We start from the raw sequence: 13,096 nt of genomic DNA on the forward strand, positions 1-13,096 counted from the left end.
GCTAGGCTTCCAGCAAGCCACACTTCCCTGACTTTCCTCTTACTTTGCTCATTGTTCTTTTTCGGGTTCCTCTTCCTTTTCTCTCCCAGATGTGTTTTCTTAAGGTTATATCTTTGATTCTTTTATTTTTATTTTGCTCTTTAGCAATCTCATCCCACATTTATGGTTCTAATCGTCACATCGATATGAATGGCTACCATAATCTAGTGGTGACATCTCAAGTTCTTGTGGTTTTATTTTCTATCATCTCAACCTGGATCTTCTGGTAGTAACTTAAATTTATTCATTTCTGTCCTAAAGTGTCCCTTTCTTAATTTTGTTTCCAATTTCTTCTAATATAACCACTATTTTCCCAGGTACTAGGCTATAAACCTCAAATTCATTCCCTTTCACCTCCATCATCACAATCATCTAATTTGTTTTCAATTTCTGATCAATTTATATTGTCCATTTGCAATTTGTCCCATCTTAAAAATTCTTCTTCCTACATCTCTTATTCAGATCCTGACTTCTGCATGTAATATTCAATTATCTTTTAGTGGGTCATGCCTCTCCCTTTTCCCATTCAGTTGACACAGAATTTTCAAATCAATCTTCCGAAAGCACAGCTGTGATGATGTCACTCTCCTACTCAAAACCTGTGGTACCTGTAGTAACTAAACCAAATCTATGAAACCAATCTAAACCCCTTCACTTGGCACTAAGGGCTACAACATACCTTTCCACAGACTATGCCCTCCGACTGTGGGGCAACATCACTTTACTAGGAGGTTTATGGAAATGTGTGAAGGCACTTTTGGTTATTAGAAAGACTGGACTGGGGAGAGTTGGAAGTTGTGCCTTCGTGCTGATTCTGAGCTTTCTGGCCTCCCCAGAAAAGGTTGAGCCCCACCACTGTGACTGTATCACACAACAAAGAATTGTTCCACCCAAAATCCAACGGTGCCTCCTGTAAAGAAACAACGTGGCTTGGACTCAATTGCTTACTTTTTTCAATTTCTATTACATGTTTTTTCATCTCCACTGCCTAGAATGCCCTTTTCATATTTTCCCAAATGTGCAAATCTTGCTTCTCCTTTAAGGCCCATGGAAAATGACATTTTTCTGTGGGCTCTCCCTGTATCCTCCGACATGAATCCAATTCTCATGCCATTTCCACCAATTCCTCCCAAACACCACTTCCTTTCTATCCGGATAATAAATTTTCAATTTTGATTATAAACAATGTCAGCAAGGCGCTATCTTTATTTTCCTCCATGACTAGAAGAACATTGTACAGGCCAGCACAGATCCTTTATGTTAATGTGCTTAATATCATAGCACACACCATGATTATAAAAGAGGCTGTAAACACTTTGGTTTGTAATTCATTCTGAGATTCTTGCCTTGGCCTGCATGTGAAACCATGCTTATTCTAGGCTATGTACTTTAAAGTCATTATCTAATTTTTTACCCCACTTCCCCACTTGAGTTTGATGGCCATGACTTCTCCTCCACAAATTGTTTCTTCTGCCAGGACACACCACCTCCGATTTTCCTTCTAATAAAACTTAGGCCTTAAAATTCTTTTTTCTCAGAACTGCTCCAATGAGTACCCATAAATCCCCACTCCCTGCCCCTGGCTCACCCTAGCTTCATGGATGTTCCCAGTAGGTGGTCCGTAAGTATTTGTTGAATGAAGAGATCCTTGGAGTGGGTGGAAGAAAGTGGCTGTGTAATTGGAACAAGATACGGAACAGTGATAGGACAAAGGCACAGACATTTATTTCCAGTCTTAGTAGCTGTGCTCATAGCTGCACCCAAGCACTGTCTCCCCACATAGTTACCACACCATCACTAGAAAGAAACTGGTACTAAACTTACATTTGAAATCACCCTGGTCAGTCTTGAGGATACACCACTCAATTATTATAAGCTTTTTAAAAATAAAATCACCTCATTTGAGTCTTTTTTACATTATGACATGACTGTTGGTTTCCAAAGTCTTAAGAGCATTTTGTGCCATTCCCTGAAGTGGAAAGAAATAAATTAGGCATAAATTATAAAAGGCCTGATATGGCTCTTACATGATTCTTAAAGAATATGGTCATTTTACATTGAATATTTGGGTCCTATATTGTTTAGTTGCAAACAAAACATCCATCATCATCATCAACAGTAGATGAAAGAAAATATATTTGCTTCCCCAAACTTGATACTTAGAAAATTAAGTGTTTTCAGTTCACAGATACAACAGCTTCTCTATCAGAAAAACAAATAAAAAACCCATACAAATAAGCACATAGTATTCCATTTGAAAGAAATAGTCTAATGCCCTTACTGAAGTGTGTACTAAATACATCATAACTTAATCAGAACAAGTTGTTGTTTTTACAAAATAGTCCTGTCTATGCAAAGACAGATAATGCCAGTCACTTCACATGACTTGTACTTCAACAGACAAAGTGTCATACTGGGACTTTTTATCACTTTGATTAGAAATTGGGAGTTTCTACACTCCCAGAAAACAAAGAAGGAAGGGGAATAGTAATGGCTTCCAGCATTTACCTGCCAATGAATATAATCCGAAAAAGGTCATTTAAGTATAATCATTGACTCAGCAAAAATGTACTGAGTACCTACTATGTGTCAAGCATTATTCTTAGGATATATCAGCGGAACAAAAATTCCTATCCTCATGGAGTTTATGGCTTTCCATGCTAAAATATGAATACAAGTGATCTCCAGTGCATGCCCTAGCCCAAATACTTTATTCTTTTTATATTTCACATGTTTCTCTAGGGCAATCTTGACTTTCTCCCCTACTTATCAACACACCCAATATACATCTCTTTTAGAAATTATAGATTTTCAGTAACAATTTATAAAAATACTATCTCTTTATACCCAACCACATCACTGAAAATAAATTAGGTACCTCTGGAAGCTGTTTTAGCCCTGTCAGGTCATTGGATACTACTTGGTGAGAGCAACAGATAGATATAACAAAGCAGTACTAGCAGTACTAGATAGTGACACAAACTAGACAGTGATTGGAAAACTTGACTTATTTTAGAACCACATATTTTAGAGCCACATTTCTCTCTTGTGATTCTGGAAAATCTAAGTACTTAGGAGGGTCTGCCTAATTGAATGTGTGTTCACCACAGGGAAAATAACCTAGGTTTTCATCATGATTTTTGTTAATTAGTGAATTTTATTTACGGAAAGAACACTTAAGAGGATCTAATTCTTCTACTTCTCAATAATAAAATTATCTCTCCAATATTTTTTGTCAAGGTACACACTATTTTGCTTTTGTTTAAACACTTCCTGTAATGAGGTGATAGCTCACTGTGGCTTAAAACAACTTACTCTTTTTCTGCCTATCCTTTAAACTATGGGCCCAGGACTCAGCATGAAATTCTTGATGTGGACATTCTTGTGCCAAGTATATTGAAAATTTCCTTCTATTTCACAAGCTAAGTATCATAATCATTTTATTTTATTTTTCATGTCATACGAATAATGTGCTAGTGTCATAACAAGGTTTGAGGGAGGCAGGCATCACACATGAGCATGAAAATCCAATGATCACACTTACACTACAAAAAGATCAATTATTTCAATGCTGTAAGTCAGTCCCCATATCATGCTACTGACTTATACTGTTAAGTCACCTAAATTAGTACTTACAACTTTCTGGACTTTTCAGGCCACAAATATTTTTCAAAGAAGAAGGAGACACAGGAAGGAGAAGGAACTGACATAGGATGGGTATATTTTTATATTTTTATTAGTAAAGTAAAAAAAATTTTTTATTTATTGATAAATTATTTTTTGCCAAAATTAAAAATGTAAAAAAAATTATCTACTTTATTATTTCATAAATCAAATATTTCTGATAAATATAAAGTAGTGAATATAAAACCTGAGAATGGGTTGCTGGGGGGTAGAGCCAAGATGGCCAAATAGGAACAGCTCCAGTCTACAGCTCCCAGCCTGAGCAACACAGAAGATGGGTGATTTCTGCATTTCCATTTCAGGTACTGGGTTCATCTCACTAGGGAGTGCCAAACAGTGGGTGCAGGACAGCCGGTGCAGCGCACTGTGTGCGAGCCGAAGCAGGGCGAGGCACTGCCTCACTCAGGAGGCACAAGGGGTCAGGGAGTTCCCTTTCCTAGTCAAAGAAAGGGGCAACAGACGGCGCCTGGAAAATCGGGTCAGTCCCACCCTAATACTGCGCTTTTCCAAGGGGCCTGGAAAATGGAACACCAGGAGATTGTGTTCCACACCTGGCTCAGAGGGTCCTATGCCCACGGAGTCTCGCTGATTCCTAGCACAGCAGTCTGAGATCAAACTGCAAGGTGGCAGCAATGCTGGGGGAGAGGCGCCCGCCATTGCCCAGGCTTGCTTAGGTAAACAAAACAGCCAGGAAGGTGGAACTGGGTAGAGCCCACCACAGCTCAAGGAGGCCTGCCTGCCTCCGTAGGCTCCACCTCTGGGGGCAGGGCACAGACAAACAAAAAGTCAGCAGGAACCTCTGCGGACTTAAATGTCCCTGTCTGACTGACAGCTTTGAAGAGAGTAGTGGTTCTCCCAGCATACAGCTGGAGATCTGAGAATGGACAGACTGCCTCCTAAAGTGGGGCCCTGACCCCCGAGCAGCCTAACTGGGAGGCATCCCCCAGTAGGGACAGACTGACACCTCACTCGGACAGGTACTCTGCTGAGACAAAACTTCCAGAGGAACTATCAGACAGCTGAATTTGTGGTCTCACGAAAATCCGCTGTTCTGCAGCCGCTGCTGCTGACACCCAGCCAAACAGGGTTTGGAGTGGACCTCTAGCAAACTCCAACAGACCTGCAGCTGAGGGTCCTGTCTGGTAGAAGGAAAACTAACAAATGGAAAGGACATCCACACCAAAAACCCATCTGTACATCACCATCATCAAAGACCAAAAGTAGATAAAACCACAAAGATCGGGAAAAAACAGAGCAGAAAAACTGGAAACTCTAAAAAGCACAGCACCTCTCCTCCTCCAAAGGAACGCAGTTCCTCACCAGCAACGGAACGAAGATGGATGGAGAATGACTTTGACGAGTTGAGAGAAGAAGGCTTCAGACGATCAAACTACTCTGAGCTACGGGAGGAAATTAAAACAATAGCAAAGAAGTTAAAAACTTTGAAAAAAAATTAGACGAATGGATAACTAGAATAACCAATGGAGAGAAGGGCTTAAAGGAGCTGATGGAGCTGAAAGCCAAGTATCGAGAACTACGTGAAGATTGCAGAAGCCTCGGTAGCCGATGCAATCAACTGGAAGAAAGGGTATCAGCAATGGAAGATGAAATGAATGAAATGAAGTGAAAAGGGAAGTTTAGAGAAAAAAGAATAAAAGGAAATGAACAAAGCTTCCAAGAAATTTGGGACTATGTGAAAAGACCAAACCTACATCTCATTGGTGTACCTGAAAGTGACAAGGAGAATGGAACCAAGTTGGAAAACACTCTGCAGGATATTATCCAGGAGAACTTCCCCAATCTAGCAAGGCAGGCCAACATTCAGATTCAGGAAATACAGAGAACGCCACAAAGATACTCCTCAAGAAGAGCAACTCCGAGACACATAATTGTCAGATTCACCAAAGTTGAAATGAAGGAAAAAATGTTAAGGGCAGCCAGAGAGAAAGGTCGGGTTACCCACAAAGGGAAGCCCATCAGACTAACAGCTGATATCTCGGCAGAAACTCTACAAGCCAGAAGAGAGTGGGGGCCGATATTCGACATTCTTAAACAAAAGAATTTTCAACCCAGAATTTCATATCCAGCCAAGCTAAGCTTCATAAGTGAAGGAGAAATAAAATAAGGACAAGCAAATGCTGTGTGATTTGGTCACCACCAGGCCTGCCCTAAAAGAGCTCCTGAAGGAAGCACTAAACATGGAAAGGAACAAACGGTACCAGCCCCTGCAAAAACATGCCAAATTGTAAAGACCATTGAGGCTAGGAAGAAACTCCATCAACTAACGAGCAAAATAACCAACTAACATCATAATGACAGGATCAAATTCACACATAAATATATTAACTTTAAATGTAAATGGGCTAAATGCTCCAATTAAAAGACACAGACTGGCAAACTGGATAAGGAGTCAAGACCCATCAGTGTGCTGTATTCAGGAAACACATCTCACGTGCAGAGACACACATAGACTCAAAATAAAGGGATGGAGGAAGATCTATCAAGCAAATGGAAAACAAAAAAAAGCAGGGGTTGCAATCCTAGTCTCTGATAAAATAGACTTTAAACCAACAAAGATCAAAAGAGACAAAGAAGGCCATTACATAATGGTAAAGGGATCAATTCAACAAGAAGAGCTAACTATCCTAAATATATATGCACCCAACACAGGAGCACCCAGATTCATAAAGCAAGTCCTGAGTGACCTACAAAGGGACTTAAACTCCCACACAATAATAATGGGAGATTTTAACACCCCACCGTCAACATTAGACAGATCAACGAGACAGAAAGTTAACAAGGATATCCAGGAATTGAACTCAGCTCTGCATAAAGTGGACCTAATAGACATCTACAGAACTCTCCACCACAAATCAACAGAATATACATTTTTTCAGCACCACACCACACCTATTCCAAAATTGACCACATAGTTGGAAGTAAAGCTCTCCTCAGCAAATGTAAAAGAACAGAAATTATAACAAACTGTCTCTCAGACCACAGTGCAATCAAACTAGAACTCAGGAATAAGAAACTCACTCAAGACCGCTCAACTACATGGAAACTGAACAACCTGCTCCTGAATGACTATTGGATACATAATGAAATGAAGGCAGAAATAAAGATGTCCTTTGAAACCAACGAGAACAAAGACACAACATACCAGAATCTCTGGGACACGTTCAAAGCAGTGTGTAGAGGGAAATTTATAGCACTAAATGCCCACAAGAGAAAGCAGGAAAGATCCAAAATTGACACCCTAACATCACAATTAAAAGAACTAGAAAAGCAAGAGCAAACACATTCAAAAGCTAGAAGAAAGCTAGAAATAACTAAAATCAGAGCAGAACTGAAGGACATAGAGACACAAAAAACCCTTCAAAAAATTAATGAATCCAGGAGCTGGTTTTTGAAAAGATCAACAAAATTGATAGACCGCTAGCAAGACTAATAAAGAAGAAAAGAGAGAAGAATCAAATAGATGCAATAAAAAATGAAAAAGGGGATATCAACACTGATCCCACAGAAATACAATCTACCATCAGAGAATACTACAAACACCTCTATGCAAATAAACTAGAAAATCTAGAAGAAATGGATAAATTCCTAGACAAATACACCCTCCCAAGACTAAACCAGGAAGAAATTGAATCTCTGAAAAGACCAATAACAGGCTCTGAAATTGTCGCAATAATCAATAGCTTACCAACCAAAAAGAGTCCAGGACCTGATGGATTCACAGCAGAATTCTACCAGAGGTACAAGGAGGAACTGGTACCATTCCTTCTGAAACTATTCCAATCAAGAGAAAAAGAGGGAATCCTCCCTAAATCATTTTATGAGGCCAGCATTGTCCTGATACCAAAGCCTGGCAGAGACATAACCAAAAGAGAGAATTTCAGACCAATATCCTTGATGAACATTGATGCAAAAATCCTCAATAAAATACTGGCAAACCGAATCCAGCAGCACATCAAAAAGCTTATACACCATGATCAAGTGGGCTTCATCCCTGGGATGCAAGGCTGGTTCAACATATGCAAATCAATAAATGTAATCCAGCACATAAACAGAGCCAACGACACAAACCACATGATTATCTCAATAGATGCAGAAAAGGCCTTTGACAAAATTCAACAACCCTTCATGCTAAAAACTCTCAATAAATTAGGTATTGATGGGACGTATCTCAAAATCATAAGAGCTATCTATGACAAACCCACAGCCAATATCATACTGAATGGGAAAAAACTGGAAGCATTCCCTTTGAAAACTGGCACAAGACAGGGATGCCCTCTCTGACCACTCCTATTCAACATAGTGCTGGAAGTTCTGGCCAGGGCAATCAGGCAGGAGAAGGAAATAAAGGGTATAAAATTCAGAAAAGAGGAAGTCAAATTGTCCCTGTTTGCAGATGACATGATTGTATATCTAGAAAACCCCATTGTCTCAGCCCAAAATCTCCTTAAGCTGATTAGCAACTTCAGCAAAGTCTCAGGATACAAAATCAATGTACAAAAATCACAAGCATTCTTGTACACCAATCACAGACAAACAGAGAGCCAAATCATGAGTGAACTCCCATTCACAATTGCTTCAAAGAGAATAAAATACCTAGGAAACCAACTTACAAGGGATGTGAAGGACCTCTTCAAGGAGAACTACAAACCACTGCTCAATGAAATCAAAGAGGATACAAACAAATGGAAGAACATTCCATGCTCATGGGTTGGAAGAATCAATATCATGAAAATGGCCATACTGCCCAAGGTAATTTATAGATTCAATGCCATCCCCATCAAGCTACCAATGACTTTCTTCACAGAATTGGAAAAAACTACTTTAAAGTTCATATGGAACCAAAAAAGAGCCCACATCGCCAAGTCAATCCTAAGCCAAAAGAACAAAGCTGGAGGCGTCACGCTACCTGACTTCAAACTATACTACAAGGCTACAGTAACCAAAACAGCATGGTACTGGTACCACAACAGAGACATAGATCAATGGAACAGAACAGAGCCCTCAGAAATGATGCTGCATATCTGCAACTATCTGATCTTTGACAAACCTGACAAAAACAAGCAATGGGGAAAGGATTCCCTATTTAATAAATGGTGCTGGGAAAACTGGCTAGCCATATGTAGAAAGCTGAAACTGGATCCCTTCCTTACACCTTATACAAAAATTAATTCAAGATGGATTAAAGACTTAAATGTTAGACCTAAAACCATTAAAATCCTACAAGAAAACCTAGGCAATACCATTCAGGACATAGGCATGGGCAAGGACTTCATGTCTAAAACACCAAAAGCAATGGCAACAAAAGCCAAAATTGACAAATGGAATCTAATTAAACTAAAGAGCTTCTGCACAGCAAAAGAAACTATGATCACAGTGAACAGGCAACCTATAGAATGGGAGAAAATTTTTGCAACCTACTCATCTGACAAAGGGCTAATATCCAGAATCTACAATGAACTCAAACAAATTCACAAGAAAAAAAAACAACCCCATCAAAAAGTGGGTGAAGGACATGAACAGACACTTCTCAAAAGAAGACATTTATGCAGCCAAAAAACATATGAAAAAATGCTCATCATCACTGTCCATCAGAGAAATGCAAATCAAAACCACAGTGAGATACCATCTCACACCAGTTAGAATGGCCATCATTAAAAAGTCAGGAAACAACAGGTGCTGGAGAGGATGTGGAGAAATAGGAACACTTTTACACTGTTGGTGGGACTGTAAACTAGTTCAACCATTGTGGAAGTCAGTGTGGCGATTCCTCAGGGATCTAGAACTAGAAATACCATTTGACCCAGCCATCCCATTACTGGGTATATACCCAAAGGACTATAAATCATGCTGCTATAAAGACACATGCACACATATGTTTATTGCGGCACTATTCACAATAGCAAAGACTTGGAACCAACCCAAATGTCCAACAATGATAGACTGGATTAAGAAAATGTGGCACATATACACCATGGAATACTATGCAGCCATTAAAAATGATGAGTTCATGTCCTTTTCAGGGACATGGATGAAGCTGGAAACCATCATTCTCAGTAAACTACCGCAAGGACAAAAAACCAAACACCGCATGTTCTCACTCATAGGTGGGAATTGAACAATGAGAACTCATGGACACAGGAAGGGGAACATTACACTCCGGGGACTGTTGTGGGGTGGGAGGAGGGCGGGAGGGACAGCATTAGGAGATATACCTAATGCTAAATGACGAGTTAATGGGTGCAGCAAAACAACATGGCACATGGATACATATGTAACAAACCTGCACATTGTGCACATGTACCCTAAAAACTAAAGTATAATAAAAAAAAACCTGAGAATGAAAAGTTGAATAAATTTCACTATGTGAAAAAAAGCTAACTACACTGAGCTACTTTTGCTATAGACCATGAAAATGCTTTCATAGATCCAGGTTTGAAATTCATTGAACAAGAGAGCAAATGTCCCTCTCAAGTCCTGATGACCCATGTGCTTTTGATGTGCAATAGTTTCACTATACGCTCGTGCAGAAGGTTCTATTTAAGCTAAGGCCCTGACTTTATATTTGCCCTTAATTTCAGCTTATGAGTTTTCAAACATTAGACCATTCTACCTTTCTCAGTTTTGTACCTTACACAAATATAAAATGTTTACTTTTTCAGTATTCTTCCAAGTTACTTGTTAAAGTGGAGCAAGGATTAAGCCCTACAGATGGCTTTATCCTTCCACCAGGTTAAGCATAACTGTTCCCACACCTGTAGTACTCCGGCAATCATCCAGATCACATTTCTCTCTTTCATAAAACAGACAGATCCATTAGAGGATCTCAGGATTGAGTTTCAAAAGGCTTCTAGACCCACTTTTCACCCAAGGTTTGTTTGTGCCCCCCCATAAAATACCTTGGTCAACTAATCACTCTCCTTGTGTTAAATGTCTGTAGTGTTGAGAAACTCCAAATTCTATGTTCTCAATAAAGTCCAATTCCTGTCAGGATAGCTCTGTTAAAAAAACTCATCTCTATATTGAGATAAAATTTGCATTCTTCTAACATCTGCTCATAGGTTGTATTCTGCCCCTTGGGGCCCTTCAGAACAAGACATTCACATCATAGTCCTTTAAAGATATAATGAGAGTGATTGTGTTTCTCCAGGTCTTTTCCTGGCTAAAAATTCCTGATTGCTTTTCTGAGGTGTTCATATGATATAGTTTCAACTCATGTCACTATTTCAAATATCTCTGTTAAGTATGCTCCAAGTGACAAATCTTTTTTGAAGGGTGATACCTATAACTGGGCAAAGCTTTACAGTTGTGGTCCTTTGTACACAGTAAGAACCAGAACAACTCAATTCAGTGAAACCTAGGTGAATTCAATTGTACTTTACACATAGAAATCCAGGGCCACCCTATCAGCTCCTCCTGACCCAGGACTTACCTGACTCACTCTAAAATCAATCTAGCCTATGAATTCAGATCTCATCCTTGGTCAGTATCTATACATAAAATAGCCACTGTAAAGGATTTTTTTCTATCAGTTACAGCTCAAAGTAATTATACTGTCTTTTTTTCATCTTATTAAAAATAAGACACATCATATTAAGAAAAATACCAAGAAGTTGTTGCCGAAATCATCCCTGCCCTCTATGAATATAGAATGATTTATCATTCTAGCAACCTTCTCACTGATTTATACACTGAACAAATATTTATTGAACATCCAATATATATTTTATTTCTGCTAGGTACAGGGGATATTAATAGTGAATAAGGGATATCAAATCATTGACTTCATGAACTTTCTGTGTGAGTGTGTAATATATATAATAACGGTAACAAATTAATATAAAATATAACTTCAGATTGTGATATAGACTCTAAAATAAATAAATATGATAACATAGTAAGTCATAGCTGGAGGAGTGATTTAGGGAGAAGGGAGATTGATCTCTGAGAAGATGATATTTAAGCTGAGTCCTCGTAAATTGAACATAAAAGAAGTTGTTCATATGGCCATATGGGAAGAAAACACTGGGGAATTACCAAGTGCAAACATAATATAATGTTTATATAAACTTGTACATGTGTACGTGTATTTATGTTTATAAGTATATATGAACATGTGTATGCAAATATATATTAGACAATGGAAATATTTACAAGTCCTTATGGGATGTGTGTGAGACAATGGTAGAATTTCACAGCAATTGAGAAAGGATCAACTATTTAATATATGACAGTGGCCCAAATGTCAACACTACTAAATGAAATGATCTCTACCTCATGTTAGACATAAAAATATATTTCAGAGGGAATAAATATCTGTATGCTGAATAATAATACTTTACTCTTTTAACGACATAATGTGGGAAATATGTGAAATATTTGTTGGTAGAATGTCTTAACGAGGCACAAAACTACAAACCAGGGCACACAGTAGGTGCTCCATAACTATATATTAAAATAATTACAAGATAAATCATATGTTTACATTAAAGTTCTTAAAATCTTCTGTGACTGAAAAAATATTTAAAAAATATTTCAAAAGACATGGGCAACAGAGATATTTTTAACAAACCTAAGCAAATTAATTACAAAAAAGACAACCCAACAAAAATTGGAAAATTGGAAAAGGATACAAGCAAGTCACCGCATTAGAAAGCCAAATAGTCAATAAATATTTGCAAAAAGAATGTTCTCACTAGGAATCAGAAAATTACACATTAAAACCAATGAGAGATACTTAATACTCTTCAGATTGAAAAGGCATTTTAAAAGTGATAACCTTGATCATTATTCACAATGTGCAGAGATGAGAACACTTAAAGAGTGTTGATGGGAGTATATTTCATTCAACTACTTTAGAGACCTTGTTGCAGTATTCTGTTCCCTCTGGAGTTTCATAGAAAATTGACATCAGTTGGGAGATCTCAGCTGCAGGTCCTCTAGATCCCACTTTTCCAGCTTGTTCTTACTTGTTAATCAACATTAAGTCCAAAGAAGCAGTTTCCTTCACAGTTTCCTTAATATTCTTAGAGATGAAATTGTCAGCAAGGCAAATCAAGAATTTAACACATGCTCTACTTTTTGTAGACTGAGAATCTCAGGAGACGTCCAGAGACTTCAAGTCCCTAATCTTTGTTATATTTCTCATCCTTATAACATTTGTGGTCTTTATTAGGAAGTATCCATATTATATCCTGCTTCTTCTCAGATAAGAGTGTTTAAAATTGCTCTATGTGTATCTTGATTCATGGCTTCAAAACCATTTGTCATGTAGAAATAATTCCCTAAAAGTGTGTCACTCCTCAGATTTTAAGAAACATCTGAATTACTGACAAGAAAATATTTCTTAAATTTT

General features: G+C 38.2%; 1 protein-coding gene and 1 non-coding gene across 6 annotated transcripts in view; both read right to left on the reverse strand.

The window, feature by feature from the left end:
* CTNNA3 (catenin alpha 3) overlaps positions 1–13,096 on the reverse strand; it is a 1,903,490-nt gene that overhangs the window by 729,446 nt on the left and 1,160,948 nt on the right. The gene's annotated exons all lie outside the window — the stretch shown is intronic.
* On the reverse strand, positions 3,495–3,596 carry LOC129481478 (small nucleolar RNA U13). The gene has a single exon (XR_008657464.1). It is a non-coding gene; the product is annotated as a small nucleolar RNA U13 (small nucleolar RNA).

The sequence above is a fragment of the Symphalangus syndactylus genome, chromosome 4 (assembly GCF_028878055.3).
Source record: "Symphalangus syndactylus isolate Jambi chromosome 4, NHGRI_mSymSyn1-v2.1_pri, whole genome shotgun sequence".
NCBI classification, from domain to species: domain Eukaryota; kingdom Metazoa; phylum Chordata; class Mammalia; order Primates; family Hylobatidae; genus Symphalangus; species Symphalangus syndactylus.